The sequence below is a fragment of the Dasypus novemcinctus genome, chromosome 3, assembly GCF_030445035.2.
Source record: "Dasypus novemcinctus isolate mDasNov1 chromosome 3, mDasNov1.1.hap2, whole genome shotgun sequence".
NCBI lineage: Eukaryota > Metazoa > Chordata > Mammalia > Cingulata > Dasypodidae > Dasypus > Dasypus novemcinctus.
The window spans coordinates 177,951,365-177,970,448 of record NC_080675.1 but is presented as its reverse complement, the minus strand read 5'-3'; the positions used below and the strand labels follow the sequence as shown (position 1 = coordinate 177,970,448).

Genomic DNA, 19,084 nt, shown 5'->3' with positions numbered 1-19,084 from the left:
ATAGAGACAGTCGATTAGTGATAGGACCGGCAGCAGGACAGGAGGATTAGGAAATGATGGCTGTGCAGTACGGGACATCTTTATGGAGTAATGAAAATGTTCTAAGGATGATAGTTACACATATCTATGAATTAGGGGGTAATTCTCCCAATTTATTTTTCTTTTCAAATATTCTTTTTAGCTATTCTAGTTCATTTCCCCCTCCTTATAAATTTTAGAGTCAGCCTTTTATTTATAAAAACATACTCCTGAGATTTCTTAGAAAGTTAAACATTAATTTCCTATATAACGCAGCAATTGCACTCCTAGATTTCTACCTAAGAGAAATGAAAGCCAATGTCCACAAAAACAAGCACATGTTCATTGACTGGTGTATGGATAAATAAATGTGGTATATCATACAATGGATACACTATTTAGCAACAAAAAGAAATACATGCTTTTTTTGAAAGAATGAACTTCAAAATCATTATGCTAACTGAAAGGAGCCACCATAAAAGACATAAAAGACTACATATTGTATAATTCCATTTATATCAAATGCTCAGAATAAGCGAATATAGAGAGTCAGGAAGTAATTTAGTTACTGCCTGGGGCAGGGATTAGGAATAGGGATTAAGAGACAATGAAGGGTTTTTTTGGGGGATGATGAAAATGTTCCAAAACTGGACTACAGTGATAGATGCATAACTCGATAAAAAATTATTATACATTTAAAGTAGGGAAATTTTATGTGATACAAATTATACCTCAATAAAATTGATTAAAAATTTTTAAAGTCTTGCTGGAATTTTAATTGGTGTGATGGTTAAATTCATGTGTCAACCTGGCTGGGTTATAGTGACAGTTGTTTAGTAAAGCAAGCACTGGCCTGATGGTCCCTGTGAGGATATTTCATGGATTTAAATCATCAGTAAAGCTGGTGCATCTACGGCTAATCATATCTACAATCAACAACAGGAAACTGTGTTCAACAATGAGAGACGTCTCATACAATCAGCTGAAAGCCGTAAAAAGAGAAGTGATTACTTCAGCAGAGTTTTCATCACTATTTCAGTCAGCCAGCTTTTCCTGAGAAACTCATAAAAAAATCCACGTGAGGGAAGCGGCTGTGGCTCAATCAGATGAGCTTCGGTCTACCAGATGGGAGGCCCTGAGTTCCCGTCCCGGGGCCTCCTTGTGAAGGCAGGCTCGCCCGCACGCTGCGGAGAGCCAACTCAGCAAGGTGATGCAACAAAAAGAGGGGAGACAAGTGAGAACACAGAGGAGCCCGCAGTGAATGGACACAGAGAGCAGACAGCAAGCAAGCTGCAAGGGGGGGAGGGGAAAGAAATTAAAAAAAAAAAAAGACACAGAAGAACATACAGTGAACGGACATAGAGGGCAGACAGCACACCAAAAAAAGCTGGAAAGAGGGGGATAATAAAAAAAAATCCACGTGATCTTCTGTAATAAAAATAAGTTTAAAAAAATAATAAAAGGGGTGGTTGGGGGAAAATACATCAAATGTAAGATATGGACTATAGGTAGTAGTAAAATTTTGATGATATTCTTTCATAATTTATAGCAAATGTTTCACAACAATGCAAGGTGTTGGTAGAGGGTTGCTGTATGGGACCCCTGTATGACATTATGCATGCTTGTTTTTTTAAATTTACAACTTTTACTATAAACTTCTGGTTTATGTATGTTCACATATGAATGATATACTTCAATAAAATCTTTTAAAAACTATATGTTCACAAAAATGAGAACTAAGGAAATAACACTGTGAGCCTACTAATGTGGATGATGAAGGAATTTTCTATTTGTTGAGCAGAACCATCTTGTATTTCCATTGACAGAGTCTGTCATTATTTTTAAAATTATATGCTGAATGATCCATTTTCAGAAATTAAAGTCTTGCTGCTGGGTACCAAAAAATAAAATAAAATAAAATTCATGTGAGTTCCCCAACCTGCAGCCAGCCCTTCGGACATTGGGCTTGCCTATCCCCACAGTTGTATTAGTCAATTCCCATAATAAACCTCCTTATATTTACCTTATATAAACATAACCTGTTGGTTCTGTTTCCCTGGAGAACCCAAATTAATACAGGTTTGGTACCAGGAGTGGTTCTTGAGAAACATAATTTGAAGGATAGAATTTCTGAATTAGTTCTGGGGTTTTGGGAACTGGTTCTCTAATCTCATTGCATTCAAAGGTGCTAATGACTCTATATCCAATGATCAAGATGGCAACAGCTAAGCGGTCTAGGAAGGGATGCATCTTTCCTTCTGTAAGTTCGAGTCAGGAAATGTCCTCAGGGAAGCCGATGTAGCTCAAGCAGTTAGGTGCCCACCTACCACATGGAAGGGCCTGGGTTCACTTCCAGTGCTTCCTAAAGAAGACAAGCAAGACAGCAAGCTGACGTGACGGGCTGCTGCAGCGAGCTGACTCAACGAGATGATGCAACAAAGAGACACCGCAAGGAAACACAATGAGAGACACAAGCAGGGAGGTGGAGGTGGCTCAAGCAACTGGTCACCATCCACCCACATAGGAGGTCCTGGGTTCCATTCCAGGTGCCTCCTAAAAACGAGGACGAGGACACAATGAAGGGACACAGAGAGCAGACAACGAGCACAAACAACAAGGGGGTGGGAAGAAATCAATCAATCAATCTCTGAAAAAAAAAAAGCTGCCCTCAGTCATCTTAGTAATAGGGTTGGATGTCAAAAGTTGTGGGAAAAAGACCAGGAGAACTTCCAACAATCCAAACTTACCGTATCCAAGAATTCAGATACGATGGAAGTGAAGTCGATGTTCCAGGAAAACGGCAGTTGTCTGTGGAAGGTGTGACCACAATGGAGCTGTATAAATCCAAAGTTTTACCCTTAAAGTCTCTGACTCTGGAAAAACTGGAGAAAATGCAGCAAGCTGCACAGGATACAATTCACCAACAAGAAATGGCAAAGGAACAGCAGCAGCAGATAACCGAACGGATGATTGAGCACTTCCATGAATACCCCATCTATTTAAAAATAACTAGAACGTAATCTTCTATAGGCTGAAATTAGTATTTGTTAATAAAACCAACAGTATTCATATAAAGAATACAAAAATACCCAAGATTGGTGAAACCTATATTGTGAATTTTTAAATGTTGGTTTGTATTGAACACAAAACTTTGAGCCAAGTTTTATGCTTTGTTTACCCAAGTGTTTAAGATTGCAAATAATGGATAACATTCTTAGGCACAAGTAACTAAATGCAACTTCCTGTACACAGAGGATCATTACACCTTCATTAAAAATCCACATTTGAAGATACATTCTATTCTTGTATACGGTGTTTGTGCTGGGCTTTTATGTTACCTACCATAGTATTTTACCAATTTTATGTGTCATATCGTGTTTAAAGCTATTTTGCCTGACCAACTGATCCTACCAATAATGACAAATCTGTGCTTCTTAAACAAATTGGTTTTTAAAATACCCTCACCTATTCAATATAGTCACCTGTATTTTCAGTTATACTAATTTTTTAAACTGAAGAATTATGTGGCTACCTTTGTATTCCAGGCATCAAACAATTATAAACCTAAAAATGGTTATATAATTACCCACAAGCCACAGTAAAGTGGACTTTAAAGAGCTCATGAGGTAAATTTCAAGGTTAACTTTGGATTTTTATCTAAACCTATAATAGGGATATTCCTAAGAATACCTCTGTAAGTTCTAAATATAATTCTTACATTGGCTTGCTGTAGTCATTAACAGGCAATTCAAATTCTAACAGGCCTTGCGGGTTTGCTGAGTAGTCAGGTTCTACAAAAGAAAGGTTAGAAATGTGATCATTCTTTAGATAACTGTTAGTTATCCGTAGTTAATATAACCTTCTCTGACACTGGTAAATGTAAAAAGTTGCGTTGTTGAAGAATATTTTTTATAACAGCAACATAATTTGGTAATTAAAGAATTAAAGGTATTATGCAATTTTTAGAAATGTCATTAATACTGTGAGGGAGGTGGTCTGCAAGACACTTCTAATTCTTCTTATGACTGACCCCTACCTCCTGTCTTTTCTTTCAGACCTATTACTATACTGAAGTGCCAACAGGCCCCAAAGGTGAGGTACAAAGTGTGACTGAAGAAGGTAGCTACACTCCAAAAGAACTGCATGATTTTTCAAATTTATATAGAAAGAAATGAGGGAAGTGTGTGCAGGACGGGATACTGAAGGTGTGGGATAATGGTAAAAGGAACATAAAATTGGATCAGGCCAAATTTATTACTACGGGCACACTAAGCAGAGATTCTGGCTCCAATGTTGTAACTAGAAGGGTTAAAAAGGGCTTCTTGGGAGCAGATGTGGCTCAAGCAGCTGAGCTCCTGGTTCCCACATGGGAGGTCCTGGGTTCGGTCCCTGGGGCCTCCTAAAAACAAATAAGCGAACAAACAAGGAAAAAAAAAAACCTACATGGTTCACTGGATGAGTGCCAGCTTCCCATATGTGAGCTCTATATTAGTCAGCCAAAGGGGTGCTGATACAAAATAACAGAAAGCGGTTGGTTTTTATAAAGGGAATTTATTTGGGGAAATAGCTTATAGATACCAGGCCATAAAGCATAAGTTAGTTCCCTCACCAAAGTCTATTTTCACGTGTTAGAGCAAGATGGCTGCCTACATCTGCGAGGGTTCAGGCTTCCTGGGTTCCTCCCTTCCGGGGTCTCACTTTTCCCTGGGTTCAAGCTTCCTTTCTTCCTGGGGCTGGATTCTCTTTCCTCTGTGTGCTGACTTCCCAGGGTGCCAGCTTAAGACTTCAGCATCAAACTCCAACCTTAAGAACCTTGCATCAAAAGCTCCAACTCTGTCCTTTGCCATGCCTTTTATCTGTCAGGCCCCACTCACCAAGGGGTGGGGTCTCATTGCCCTAATGATGTGGCCCAATCAAAGCCCTAATCATAACTCACTCATGTCCTGTAATACACCAGATTACAAACATAATCCAATACCTATTTTTGGAATTCATAACCATATCAAACCACTACAAAGTCCCAGGCCCATCCCCCAGCCCCAGTACCACAGAAAGGGGGGCGGGTCTTACCGTTTGTTGGGGTGGTTGGCTGAAGCATGGAACAAAAGGTGGCCTACAATGCCTGAAGCTGAAATTCCAGAACTGCCCTGATAAAATGTAGATGAGAGGATCCAAAGGCTTGGAGAGAATGAAACTTAGAATGAATGTAGGACCTGCTCACTCACCCCAGGAATGTCCTTTCACCAAGACCGAGAAGACTAGATTTGTAAGAATAACTCCAACATCCCTGAAGAGCTCTCGGTAGGTCAGATCTTACTATGGGAAATGCCATCACTGAACTTGGACCTTTAAACACAATGGGGATGATCAGACCCCTGGTTAGCAGAATTCAAGTGGCAGCAAAGAAAAGGTGCGAGTGGCTGCCAGAATGGATAGCACGGTCAAAGCAGTAATCAGAACAGCCTGAACTGCACAGAACTAGTAGACAATGGCTAGTAGACAATGAGGTACCTAGAAATAAAACAGATGGCAGTCTACTAAATTCCTACTTTGATCTGCATAAGCAGAACCATTCTAAGTCAAGTAAACAAAAGTCTAACTTGAATCACAAAAACAGAGTCAGAGCCTCGCTCAATTCCAAGACTTGAGACAGTTTACAGACCCAGAGTCCCTGGAATGAGGGGAAGGCCAGGTCCCCTTGGGAAAGGGCCCTGCTACCCTACCAAAAATTTACCCTTCCTCCCAGCCTTCCCCAAAGAGACCTACAACCTTTCACCCGAGTATGCACTGAGGAAAAGGAGGTGATCAGATGTTTCAGGGATTACTGGACTCTGGCTCAGAAGTGACAGTAATTCCCCAAAACATCACTGTGGGCCACGAGTCAGAGTACACGTTTATGGCGGTCAGGTGATTGATGGAGTTTTAGCTCAGGTCCATCTCATAATGAGTCCAGTGGGTCCCCAGACCCATTCTGTGGTTTTTTCCACAGTTCCAGAATGCATAATTGGAAAAGACATACTTAGCAACTGACAGAATCCCCACACTGGGTCCATGACTTGTGGAGTGAGGGCTATTTTGGTGGAAAGGCCAAGTGGAAGCCACTAGAACTGTCCCTACCTCACAAAATAATAAATCAAAAGCAATATTGGGGAAGTGGACTTGGCCCAGTAGTTAGGGCGTCCGTCTACCACATGGGAGATCCACGGTTCAAACCCCGGGCCTCCTTGACCCGTGTGCAGCTGGCCCATGAGCAGTGCTGATGAGCGCAAGGAGTGCCCTGCCACGCAGGGGTGTCCCCCATGTAGGGGAGCCCCACGCGCAAGGAGTGCACCCCGTAAGGAGAGCCATCCAGCATGAAAGAAAGTGTAGCCTGCCCAGGAATGGTGCTGCACACACGGAGAGCTGACACAACAAGCTGATGCAACAAAAAGAGACACAGATTCCCGTGCCGCTGACAACAAGAGAAGCAGACAAAGAAGACACAGCAAATAGACACAGAGAACAGACAACTGGGGTGGGGGGAGAAGGGGAAAGAAATAAAATAAATTTTAAAATCTTAAAAAAAAAAAAAAGCAATACTGCATTTCTGGAGGAACTGTAAAGATGAGTGCCACCATCACGGACTTGAATAATGCAGGGGTGGTGATTCCCACCACATCTCCATTCAATTCTCTTTGGCCTGTACATAAAACAGAGGGATCTTGGAGGATGACCATGGTCTAAAATAAACTTAACCAAGTGGTGACTCCATTTGCAACTGCTGTTCCATATGGTATCATTACTTGAGTAAATCAACATATCCCTTGACACCAGGTATGCAGCTATTGATCTGGCAAATACTTTTTTCTCAATTCCTGTTAGTAACATTTTTCTTTTAGCTGGCAAGGCCAGCAATATACTTTCACTGTCCTACCTCAGCGGTATGTCGACTCTCCAGGCCTATGTCATATTCTAGTCTTCAAGGACTTTGATCATCTCTCCCTCCCACAAGGCATCACATTGGTCCATTTTATTGATGGTATCACAGTGAATGGCCCTAGTGAGCAAGAGTAACGATTTGCTGAGTGCATGTGTAATCTAGACATATTGGTAAAGCATCTGTGTGTCAGACAGTGGGAGATAAATCCAACAAAAATGCAAGATCCTTCCATCTCAGTGAAATTTCTAGGTGTCCAGTGGTGTGGACACCTAGTGGGGCATACTGAGATACCCCTAAAGTGAATGATAAGCTGTTGCACCTGGCCCCTCCTACAACCAAAAAGGAAGCACAGCACCTATTTGGTATCTGTAGCAGCTTGATATGGTTATGAATTCCAAAAATAGATGCTAGATTATGTTTGTAATCTGATCTGTACCTGAGCATGATTAAGTTATGATTAGGGCTTTGATTGGGCCATGTCACTAGGGCATCGAGGCCCTTCCCACCAAAGAGTGGGAACTCACAGATAATAGGCATGGCAAAGCACAGAGTTACAATGTCTGATGATGGAGTTTTAATGTTGGAGTTTGATGCTGAAGTCTTATGCTGGAGCCCTAGGAAGTCAGCAGAGAGAGGAAGAGAAGGAAGCCCTGGGAAGAGAGGACCTGAGCCAGAAGAACACAGAGAAATAGAGACAGCTACGTAGACATGGCAGAAGCCTCAGGGAGAGAGACAAAGCTGTTCACCTGATAGTCTACAGCTGACCTTGTGGAGAGAGGCAAAGTCTAGAGAATCTCAGAGTCTACAGATGACCTTGTGGAGGAAACAGAGGGGCTGAGCCCAGAGAGCAATGAGCCCTGGGAAGAGAGGGACCCAGGAAGCCTGAACCCTAGCAGATGCTGGCAGCCATCAAGGTCCAACATATGAAAACAGACTTTGGTGAGGGAAGTAACTTATGATTTACAGCCTGGTATCTATAAGTGCCTACTCCAAATAAAAACCCTTTAAAAAACCCAAACAATTTCGGTTATTTTGCATCAGCACCCCTCTGGCTGACTAATACAGAATTTGGTACCACGGAGTGGGGAAGTGCTTTTGCAATTACCAAAATGCTGGAATGGTTTTATAAATGGGTAAGAGTTATTTTTTGGAGGAACTGTGAATGCTTGATGGAAAAGGCCTAGATCACTTTGAAAAGACTGTTGATAGCAATATGGATGCTAAAGAGACTTTTTATGATGCCTTAGAAGAAAAGGATGAAACTATTATTGGAAACTGGAGGAAAGGCAATCTGTGTTTTAAAGTTGCAGAGAACTTAGCAAGATTAACTCCTGGTGTTTTATGGAAGGCAGAATTTGAAAATGGTGAGCCTGGGCATTTAGCTGAAGAAATTTGCAAAGTAAACCTGGAGAATGTGGCTTGGCTTCAGCTTACAGCTTATAGCAAAATGCTAGATGAGAGAGATATGCTGAGGACTGAACTGCTGGGCACAAAGAAAACAGAAAGTGATTCTGGAAATTCCAAGCCTCCGGAAAGAAAGTTCCCAGATGCAAGTGCCCCACTGGAGAACTAAACTTGGAACTTGTAAACAGGATTGAAGATGCAGTTATCTAGGAAAGACTTGTGGAAAGTCTTACTGTTTGATGGCTTGGACCCCTGCTTCTTGCATGCTAAACCAACAAGGTTTTTGAGAGAGCTGTATGAACAAAATCCCTGTCAACATGGAATAAAAGGTACATGGAAAGGAGCGATTAAAGAGAAAATGACTTCAAGAGGAACTCCAAGGAAGCTGAGATCTGGAATTAAGACTTTACCTTGGGCCAAGAGAGGAACCACACCCAAGTGCACAGAGAGGGAAAGTTTGCCCCAGCAATTGAAGAGGGTGGATGTTCCCACCCGATGTTCTGGGAGAGTTTTGCTGGCCCAGGGTAGAGAAAGGGTAGAGCACATTCCCTAAGGATTAGGGAGGTTAAGGTCAGCACCCCACAGGTCTGAGACGGGTGGACCTGTCCCTCAAAGGTTAGGGAAGACCAGGTAGTCAACTTGTTTCTCTTAGAGAGCTGAGCCTGTATACCAAAGGTTAGGGGCAATGTTGTCTTCCCATCACTGTAGTAGGGGGGTTAAGACTCTAACCCAAAGATTGGGTAAAGTGAGGCAATCACCCCAACACTCTTGAAGGGAGCGGCCTGGAGCTTGGCAGACAGGCACCTGTGCCTGATGAGGGTGGAACCAAGAAAATGGCTGTTGGGCAAGACTGTGGAAAGGGTGGGTCCCCATATAGCTCCAAGGAGAAGAAACTATCATCTTAAGAATGACTCTCAGACTGAAATTGAATGGAGGATGCCCTACAGATTTACTGAACTGTACAGGACCCGTAACTCATGTTTCCCTCCCAATTTCTCCTTACTGTAATGAAAATGTTTATCCTTTGTCCATTTGTGTATCGGAAACAGATAAATTGCTTTGTAAGCTTCAGGGGTCTATAGCAGGCAGGACTTTGCCTCAAGACAAACTGTATTTCTTTAAATTGATTGTGGTATGATTTAGGACTTGTTACTGATTTAAGGTTTTTTCGAATATTGTAATGTCTTTCTGGAATTCAGAGGGTGGTATAGGAGTTTGACATGGTTAAGAATTCCAAAAATAGGTACTGGATTATGTTTGTAATCTGGTGTGTACCTGGCCATGATTAACGCAGTACCTTTGGATTTTAGAGGCAACATATTCCTCATTTGGGTGCGCTACTCTGGCCAATTTACTGAAGGACCAGAAAAGCTGCTAGTTTTGAACGGGGACTGGAAGAAGAGGAGGCGCTGCAACAAGTCCCGGCTGCTGTGCAAGCTGCTCTGTCACTTGGGCCATATGATCCAGCAGATCCAATGGTGCGGAAAATGTCAGTGGCAAACAGAGATGCTGCCTGGAGCCTTTGGCAGGCTCCTACAGGAGGATCACAGCACAGACCCTTAGGATTTTGGAACCAAGCCCCGCTTTCCTCCGCAGATAACTTTTCTCCTTTTGAGAAACAACTTTTGGCCTGCTACTGGGCCTTGGAAGAGACCAAAACGCTTAACCACAGGCCACCAAGTTCCCCTGAAACCCGAAATGCTTATCATCCACTGGGTGTTGTCTGACCCACCAAGCCATAAGGCTGGGTATGCACAGCAGCACTCCATCAGAAAATGAAAGCAGTATAGACAAGACAGGGCTCTGCAGGCCCTGAAGGTGCCAGTACTTACATGAGGAAGTGGCCTAAATGGCCACGGTCACCACTTGTGCCACATTAACTTCTCCTTCCCAGCCCACAGCTATGGCCTGTTAGGAAGCTACCTAAAATTAGTTGACTAAGGAAGAGAAAACTCAGTCCTGTATACAGACAGGTCTGAAAAGAATCAAGTAGACAGCATGACCTGTCTGTGGATACCAGTCGGCCTCATTACCAGCAACTCCTGTCGTTGTACAATGGGGTCATTTTAAAAATGGACACGGTGACAGGGATGGAGGTTATGCATGCGCTCAGAACATGGACTTGGGCTCGACAAGGCCGACCTGGCTACAGTCACTGCTGAGCGCCCAACCTGCCAGCAGCAGGGACCAACACTCCGTCCACGATACGGCACTGTCACCTGAGGGGATCCACCTGCTACCAGGTGGCAGGCTGAATACTGGAACATTTCCATCATGGAAGTCATGGAAGGCACAGCATTTTGTTCTAACTGGAACAGACTCAAACTCCAGATAAGCGTTTGCCTCCTCTGCACACAGGCTTCTGCCCATACTACCATCAGTGGACTTACAGAATGCCTTCTCCAGCACCATGGCATCCCACACAGCATTGCTTCTGATCAAGGAATCCACAAATGAAATGCAGGGATGAGCACATGCTCATGGAATTCGCTGGTCTTCCAAGTTCCCCATCACCCTGAAGCAGCTGGCTTGAGAGAACTGTGGAATGGCCTTTTGAAGGCTCAATTACTGTGCCAACTGGGCGGCAATACCTGCAGGGCTAGAGCAATGTGCTCCAGGAAGCTCTGATGCTCTAAGTCAGTGTCCACTCTATGGTGCTGTTTCTCCCATAGCCAGGACTTACGGGTCCAGGAATCAAGGGGTGGAAATGGGAGTGGCCCCACTCACTATTACCTCGTGACCCACTAGGAAAAATTTTCCTTCTTCTCCCTGCAATCTTAAGCTCTGCTGGTCTGTACAGGTCTTAGTTCCAAAAGAAGTGCTTCCACAAGTGATTCCACTGAACTAGAAGTTAAAACTGCCCCCTGGCCACTTTGGGCTCCTCCTGCCTCTGATTTAACAGGCAAAGAAGGGACTCGCTGGACTGGCTGAAGTGGCTGATTTTGATTATCCAGGGGAAATAGGACAGCAGATACACAACGAAAGTAAAGAAGAGTTTGCCTGGAATACAGAAGATCCCCCAGCGCATTTCCTAGTGCTACCGTGCCCTGTGATTAAAGTCAACAGAAAATTGCAACAACCCAATCCAGGCCGGACTACGAATGGCCTAGAAACGTCAGAAAGAAGGCTGGGGTCACTCCACCAGCCAAGAGCCACAGCCAACCGATGAAGGGAATATGGAACAGACAGTGGAAGGAGGTAGTTATAAATACAAGCTATGATCCGCGAACAGTTAGAGAAACCAGGACAGTAATGGTCATGTATATTCCCCCCTTGTTTTGTCAACTTTATGTAGATACATAATACATTAGTTGTTTTCTTCCCTATCTTCTCCCCTTACCATATGATGTAGTTGTGTTATTTAAGTTCTAGGATATCAAGTCTAAGACTGAATATTACCCAAGGACTGCACCCTCTTCTGAGCAAAGAGTTACTATGTCTCCAGTTGTATACAGGACAGTGAGCACTGTTAGGCAAAAATATGATTATTACTGTTTTTATTTAGAGTTTACAGTTTAAGGCTGGTAATCTCTAAAATCAACTGAGAGACTGCCTTCGAGAATGAGAGAAGTCTCATCCAATCGGCTAGAGGCCTGAAAAGGAAAACTGGGGGAAGTAGATGTGGGAAGTTGGGTACCTGCCTACCACAGAGAAGGTCGGGGTTCTGTTCCCCATGCCTCAAGAAGACGAGCAAGACAGTGAGCTGATGCGACATGGCGTGCTGACGCAATAAGATGATGCAATGAAGAGACACAACGAGGGAACACCATGAGAGACACAACAAGCAGGGAGCAGAGGTAGCTCAAACTACTGGGCGCCTCCCTCTCACATGGGAGGTCCCGGGTTCGGTTCCTGGTGCCTCCTAAAAAGAAGACAAACAAACACAGAGAGCAGGCAGCGAGTGTAAAACAAGGAGGGGCGGGGAGCAGGACAGGGAAAAATAAATCTTAAAAAAAAAAAAGAGAACTGATGATTTCAGCAGTCAGAAGGGAGGATTCCCATCTCTACTTCAGTCAGCTTCTCCCGGGGATTCGTCAAAAACCTCTGCATGAGTTCCAAACTTGTGGCCTGCCCTAGGAATTCATACTTGCCCATAGCCACAGTCGTGCAAGCAAGTTCCTATAATATAATAAATCACATAATATTGAGTATCTATATCTCCTTTTACATTCTGTTTCTCTGGAGAACCTAATACAATCAGAACTGTGCTAAATCTGCAGATCAGTTAGTAAAGAGCTGGCATCCTTCCCATGGTAAATGTTCCAACGCATGAACACTACCTGTTTCTCCATTTATTTGGTCTTCTTTGATATCTTTCATCAGCATTTTATAGTTTTCAGAATATAGATTCTTACATATCTTGTTAGATTTAAACCTAAGTGAATTGTTTGAAGCTATTGAAAAGGGTATTTTTTAACCCTGCTCTCTGCATTATATGTTACTAGTATACAGAAATAAGATTGACTTTCGTGTGTTGACCTCGTATCTTGTGACTTTGCAAAACTCACTAGTTCTAGGGACTTTTTCATGGATTCCTTTGATTTTCTATACAAATAATGTTATCTGCAAATAGGAGCAGTTTTACTTTTCCTTTCGGTCTGAATGCCTTTCATTTCTTTTTCTGACCTTATTCCACTGGCTAAAAAAAGGGTACTTAATTATGTTAATGTAATTAATCCATGCTCTTTACCTGTGGCCAATAAGGGCCAGCTAAATTTTAGTAACAAAGACAAGGATATGTTACTTACTTAAAACTTCACAGTGGGAAGTGGACTTGGCCCAGTGGTTAGGGTGTCCCTCTACCACATGGGAGGTCCGTGGTTCAAATCCCGGGCCTCCTTGACCAGTGTGGAGCTGGCCCCTGTGCCATACAGGGGTGTCCCCATGTAGGGGAGCCCCACGCGCAAGGAGTGTGCCCCATAAGGAGAGCCTCCCAGCGTGAAGGAAAGTGCAGCCTGCCCAGGAATGGCGCCGCACACAGAGAGGGCTGACACACAAGATGATGCAACAAAAAGAAACACAGATTCCCGTGCCGCTGACAACAACAGAATCGGACAAGAAGACCCAGCAAATAGACACAGAGAACAGACAACCGGGGTGGGGAAGAGAGAAATAAATAAATCTTAAAAAAAAAAAAAAAAAGTAAGGAGAGAGTAAAACATTCCCAGATTTTAGAAAAACAAAAACAAACAAAAAAAAACTTCACAGTATAACAAGCCCTTTGAATATAAAAGCTTTAGAAAACAGCATTTGGGGGCAGGTATTTGACAGCTTATTTCAAATTTTAAACTTGTCCTACGACTGGAGTGTCGGAGTCTGGGTTAAACCACTGGCTCTGCCACTTCCCAAGCAGGTGACACCGCCGCACACTCCGTCTCTCAGGTCAGTTTTCGCACCCATAAAAAGGGAATAATTATTGCACCTATTCTGAGGGTTCTCAGAATATTTAGTTGGTAAAGTCCTGAGAATAGGGACCAGCAAAGAGCCCTCTGCTGATGTGTGGAAAGATACCACATTCGACACATTCACTGCATATTGTGTATGGCTGCTCTGGTGCTGAAAGGCAGTGACAGGTACCATATGGGCTCCAAAGAGTTAAACACGCACTATCTGCAACTTTACAGAAAAAGTAAGCCCCGTTTAGGACAAGGCCTGGAGCATCAGTACTCGAGAAATGTTAGCTACTATTTTAACCGAATTTCACTTCCAGAATGATAAGCCTGAATGTGTACACAAAGATAGAGGTACAAGCGTTGGCTGTAATGGTGAAAACGGGAAATAACGTCAGTTAACATGATTAGGCTCTTTAAATTATGGTACATCCATGGAACACTATACAGGTATTAAAAGCAATGATGGAAATCTCTGCTTATTTATACTGCCTGTACCAAAGTGTAAAGATCTCAAAGATCTTTAAGCAGTCCAAGATCACCACGTGAGAAAGCATGACAATCTATGCAATATAATCTCATTATGTTAGTAAGAAAACCTGTGCGCTCAGAAAAGCCTACACAGTTCTGACCAGGTATTGAGGGCATTTCACTTTTTTTTAGTGAGCTGGGGTTTTGTTAACTTTAAAAAAAAAATCATTTAGAACTGTTATTTTCATCTCTCTGGTTGCATACTATCTAGAGTTTTACTTTTCAAACCCTTTTTTACCTTTAAGGGATAAATGTCGAGCATGGGTGAATGTCAAACGCATTCTAAGTGAAATAAGCCAGACCCCAAAGAGCAGCCACGGCGTGAGTCCTGTTACACGGCGTTGTGGAAGGAGAACTGGGGGGAGGAAGGACAGATCGCGGATGCCAGGAGCTGAGGGTGGGGGAGGGGCTGAGTACAAAAGGAGCAGCAGGGGCAGCTCTAGAGGAGGAAGGAGCTGATCCTCACGGTCGCCCAACTCCAGGCACTTGCCAAACTCCAGTGAATTTTACTATACGATAACTTACAATAGATTTCAATAAACACACATGCCCCCCCCCAAAAAAAAACACAACAACTTGGGGCATAAAATTCTTCGAGGGGCGGAGGAAACGTTTCCCCCACGATTTGCCTGGGTCCCAGGGAGAATGCCCCCAAAAGGAGTGGCTCTAACAGCATTCGCTTCCCGTGGAATCCCGACAGGTCGGGCCTGCCCGGGCCGGAGCTGAGGTCGTGATTATTTCTCGGTGCCAGGAGACCCAGGCTTTCACAGGAAAACCTCAAGGAACCGCAGGGACAGGGGCCGGGGTGGGGCCCCGCTGCTCCGGGCAGACGCGCCCGGCGGGCAGCGTGCGGGGCTCCAGGCTGGGGCTGAAGCTGGCCAGGCCCGCCCCAGCCGCCCGCTGCCAGGGGTGCTTCCCCGGGGGTCAAGTTCGGGGACCCGCGCCGCAGGACCCGCGCGGCATTTCCGCTTCCATCACCAACCACTTAAGGAATCGTGGGAGCAAATGGCCAAGAAATACCACTGGGCTCGAGAGCAGCAAGACACTGTCACACAAGATGCCCTCGATGCTAGAAAATAAAAGTTCCAAAGCACCAAAGATCCAGCACGGCGGGGAGCGAGCCGGCACCCTCCCGCGCGCGGAGCGCACCCCGACGCCGCTCCGGGCGGGCGCGTTCCGCACACGCCCCGCGCGCGGCAACCGCAGCGCCCGCACTCCGGGCTTAAAACGCGCGGGTCGTCGCGGCCGTGCCAGGACGTCCACCCGCGGGGCGAGCCCGGCTCCTCGACCGAGCCCGAAACTCGTCTCCTCCCTCGGCCGGGACGCGCCGCGCACGCCGCAGGGCTCCCCAGCGTCCGCGCCTTACTTTCCCGCGATCACGCGCGGAACCCGCACGCTCTCCTTTCCCACGCGCCACAAGCCCGGCGCCGGCCCGGGAGCCCGGGTTGCTGGGGGCCGTGGAGCAGGCGGCGTGGGGGCCTGGGGCCCGGAGAGGCGGGGGAGCAGCGGGGCCTGCACGCCGGGGCTCGGCTCGGGGGCGGTGCGGGGGAGTCGGGGGAGCCCGGGGGCTGGGGGCTCTGGGGGCCGGCGTCAGGGCGCTCCGCGGCCCGGGGGGGCGAGAAGGGGGGGTGCCGGGGGTCGGGGCGCCCGGCAGCAGTGGGGTGGACCCGCCGGGGAGGCCGCGCCGCGGAGGGCCAGGTCCCGGCCGCCCGTGGGGCCCCGAGCCCGGCGCGCAGAGCCCGGCCGGGGCTGTGGGGGCGCCCCGGACCCCGCGGAGGCCGCGGGCGGGGGCGGGGGCGGCGCCGCGCCTCACCTGGGTCGGCGGCGGCTCAGGGGTCCCGGGCGGGCGCTGGGAGTTTCCTGCTTGAGTCACCCGGGCGGGCCGGGAATGCGCCAGGAAACGCCCGGCCTCCGCCCCTTCCTCCCGGGGCGGGGGCTCTCCCGGCTCGGCCCCTTCCTCCCGGCGCTCCTCCCTCCGCGCGCCCGCCGCTCGGTCCCCGCCCCGCGGCCCTACCTCGCCCCCCGCCCGCTCGCCCCCCTCCCTTGTCCCCAGCCCCGCCCCGCCCCCGCGCCCGCCCCCCCCCGCCCCCCGCCCCAGGAGCCCGCCGGGCTTCCTTCCTCGCGGTTGGGACGCGCACGCCAGACCCGGGGCGGCTAGAAGGCGGCGCCGGAGAGCCCCTGGCCGCGCACGCACCGGTCCAGAAGGTGCCCTGCGGGGCCGGGAGCCCCGAGGGCCACCTGCCGGCCTGGGGGCGTCAGCTCTGAGCCGGACGGGCGGGGATGCAGGCCCGGCTCGCGGGGGCGACCCCCGTGGGGGCCGCCCGGCTCCGGGCGCTGAAGGAGCGGGGTCTACACCCTGCCCCAAGGAGTCAGCGGGGCCAGAGCGGTGGGTGGGGTGCCGTGCAGAAGGGCCTCGCTTTCCTACCTCCAGGCAGGGGGCTACCTCCGGGGGCCAACAAGACGACGGTCTGTGGTCCCTGCAGTGACCCCATCTCTACAGCCCCACCTCCCTGCTGAGACAGGGCAAACGCACGGTGAAGACCTGGGGGAAAGGATGGCTACAGAAGAACACGGGACCAGAGCTAGTGCCCAGAGCCAGTGCAGAGGCAGGTAAGTAACACAGCTCACGAAGTGAGTGCGGCACATGCATGCTCAGGAGAAAAGTTGACCTGAAGTCCCCCCTGTTCTTAAGGAGAACCAGAATGATGGCATCAGATATTCCAGTTCGGCCACTAGATCTATGAAAACCACAGGAATATCGGCTACACCCCGACTGTGCTTGGATTAATGCAAGAAGCTACAAGGAATGGATGTTGACAGGAACAGACTCTATCAAACGTCTAAGTGTTCAGAGGACAGTGTGTAAAAGCTTCCAGGGGTCTCTCTGGCTTCTGTAAACATGGACTTTGAGTGATTTTCCCATTCCCAGCCCTCCCGTTTCCAATCAGAAGATTACTGCTTCTCTCTGCCCAGGTCTGTCTTAATTTGAAGGTTTCTGTTTTTTGCTTTTTTGCAGCATAGGTGAATTGATAGAACGCAAGTTCAAAGTAGGTTGTGAGATTTTAAAATAGTGTAATCCCTAGAGTCATCACCAAAAAATAAGAAAAGACATAGCTAAAATTATTCAAGACAGGAAGTAAGAGTTCTAAAATATACTCAATCCAAAAGAAGGCAGGAACAAAAAAACATACAGGAAAACAACCAAAGAGCAAGCTGGTAGGCCTTAACCTGACCATATTCGTAATTACATTACATGTAAATGGACTAAACACTCCAATTAAAACACAGAGGTCATCACATTGAATCAAAACAAGACCCAAATATATGCTGTTTAAAAGAAACATACTTAAAATATAACACAGAGAGGTTGAAATTAAAAAGATGGAAAACAATATGCAATAAAAACAGAGTTATAAGAAAATTGGAGTGACTATAATAATATCAAAGTAAATTTCAGGACAAAGACTATTAGCAAATTTTAAAAAAAAAATTTCATAAAGATGAATAGGTCAATTCATAAAAAAAAAATTCTTAGTGTGCATACACCAAATAAGCTTTTAAATACTTAGGAAAACACTGATAAAGTCAAAAGAAGAAAGAGGCAAATATACCCCATTAGAGGTTTTATTACCCATCTCATAGTAACTGATGAGACAAACACAAAATAAGTAAAGCTATAGAAAAATTTTAAAAGTAGTTAACCCATTCGACCTAAATAGTACTCTTACAAAAGGGAAGGCAGAATATATTGTATCTAATGAAAGATGTTCAAAACCTTTACACTTAAAACCTCAAGCTATTACTGAAAGGAATTACAGTTATCAAATACAAGTGTAGTATTCACCCAAATACACCATTTGCTGAGAAATAAAATAGATTTAAAAGGAATGAAATTACATAGAACACACTCTGACCATCATGAAATTAAATTAAGAAAGCAGTAATGAAAAGATAATTTTTTAGGGAAGCGGACTTGGCCCAGTGGTTAGGGCATCCACCTACCACATGGGAGGTCTGCGGTTCAAACCCCGGGCCTCCTTGACCTGTGTGGAGCTGGCCCATGTGCAGTGCTGATGCATGCAAGAAGTGCCTTGCCACACAGGGGTGTCCCCCTCGTAGGGGAGCCCTACATACAAGGAGTGCACCCCGTAAGGAGAGCCGCCCAGTGTGAAAGAAAGTGCAGCCTGCCCAGGAATGGTGCCACGCACACATGGAGAGCTGACACAACAAGATGATGCAGCAAAAAGAAACACAGATTCCCATGCTGTTGACAACAACAGAAGCGGACAAAGAAAATGCAGCAAATAGGCACAGAGAACAGACAACTGGGGTGGGGGTGGGGGAAGGGAGAGAAATAAATCTTAAAATATATATATATATATATATATATTATATATATATATATAAGAGGTCCCCATATATCCCCTATCCCCCTCACCCCACTCCTCCCACATCAACAACCTCTTTCATCATCGTGGGTCATTCATTGCATTTTTTTTTTAAAGATTTATTTTTTATTTATTTCTCTCCCCTTCATTCATTGCATTTGGTGAATACATTTTGGAGCACTGCTGCACCACATGATAATGGTTTATATTGTAGTTCATACTCTTCTCCAGTCCACCCAGTGGGCCATGGCAGGACATGCAATGTCCAGCATCTGTCCCTGAAGTACCACCCAGGACAACTCCAAGTCCTGAAAATGTCCCCACATCACATCTCTTCTTCCCTCTCCCTACTCTCAGCAGCTACCATACCTACTTTCTCCACATCAATGCTACAATTTCTTCTATTACTAATCACAATAGTTCCATAGTGGAAT

At 46.0% G+C, this 19,084-nt stretch overlaps 1 protein-coding gene across 3 annotated transcripts in view; it reads right to left on the bottom strand.

Moving 5' to 3' along the window:
* The window catches only part of CYFIP1 (cytoplasmic FMR1 interacting protein 1), a 93,404-nt gene extending 77,157 nt beyond the window's left edge, over positions 1-16,247 (bottom strand). For 2 of the 3 annotated variants that reach the window (XM_058294799.2, XM_058294803.2), the window contains exon 1: positions 16,076-16,210. The gene's annotated coding sequence lies outside the window, so the exon portion shown is untranslated. Of the gene's footprint in view, positions 1-16,075 lie in introns of all 3 variants that reach the window. The other variant, XM_058294802.2, reaches the window with a different exon arrangement.
* Between the last annotated feature and the right edge of the window lie 2,837 nt (positions 16,248-19,084).